Source organism: Entelurus aequoreus, linkage group LG08 (assembly GCF_033978785.1).
Source record: "Entelurus aequoreus isolate RoL-2023_Sb linkage group LG08, RoL_Eaeq_v1.1, whole genome shotgun sequence".
Lineage (NCBI taxonomy): Eukaryota > Metazoa > Chordata > Actinopteri > Syngnathiformes > Syngnathidae > Entelurus > Entelurus aequoreus.
This window is the reverse complement of record NC_084738.1, coordinates 77,888,464-77,888,974: the sequence shown is the minus strand read 5'-3', so window position 1 is coordinate 77,888,974 and position 511 is coordinate 77,888,464.

Sequence of the window (511 nt, the reverse complement as noted above, 5' to 3'; positions counted from 1 at the left end):
GATTGCCATTCCTTGACGGACACGCTAAATACTTCCGATATCCACTTTTGGAAAGTTTGTCGGCGACCGACATGCTAGCAGTTAGCATCGTACTGCGACTCACGATTCAATGGGATTTCAATTCTTTGGAATTTCATTCCTGGATTGGAAAACAAGTCTCGATTCTTGCGCTATTACAGATTTGTTATCGAGCTAGCTGTGACGTACGACGTGTAGCGCAGTGAGTAACGAGTTTCTGAATCAATTCAGAATTTAATTTTTGTGATCCGACACACCGACGAACGATACATATTATTCCAAACAATACATTGCGAGGATCGGTTTGAATCGAGAATTGATTCCGAATGGAATGGTCATCCTGGGAATCGAATAGAATCGTTTGGGGAAATAGCTTGGTCGCTATGAATGGTCAGCTAGCTAGTTGGAGTAAGAAAAAATGCAAACAAACGTACTTTTTTACCGGGTTACGACGGGAAAAGGATGCGAGGATTACGAGCTAGCTTTCATAACA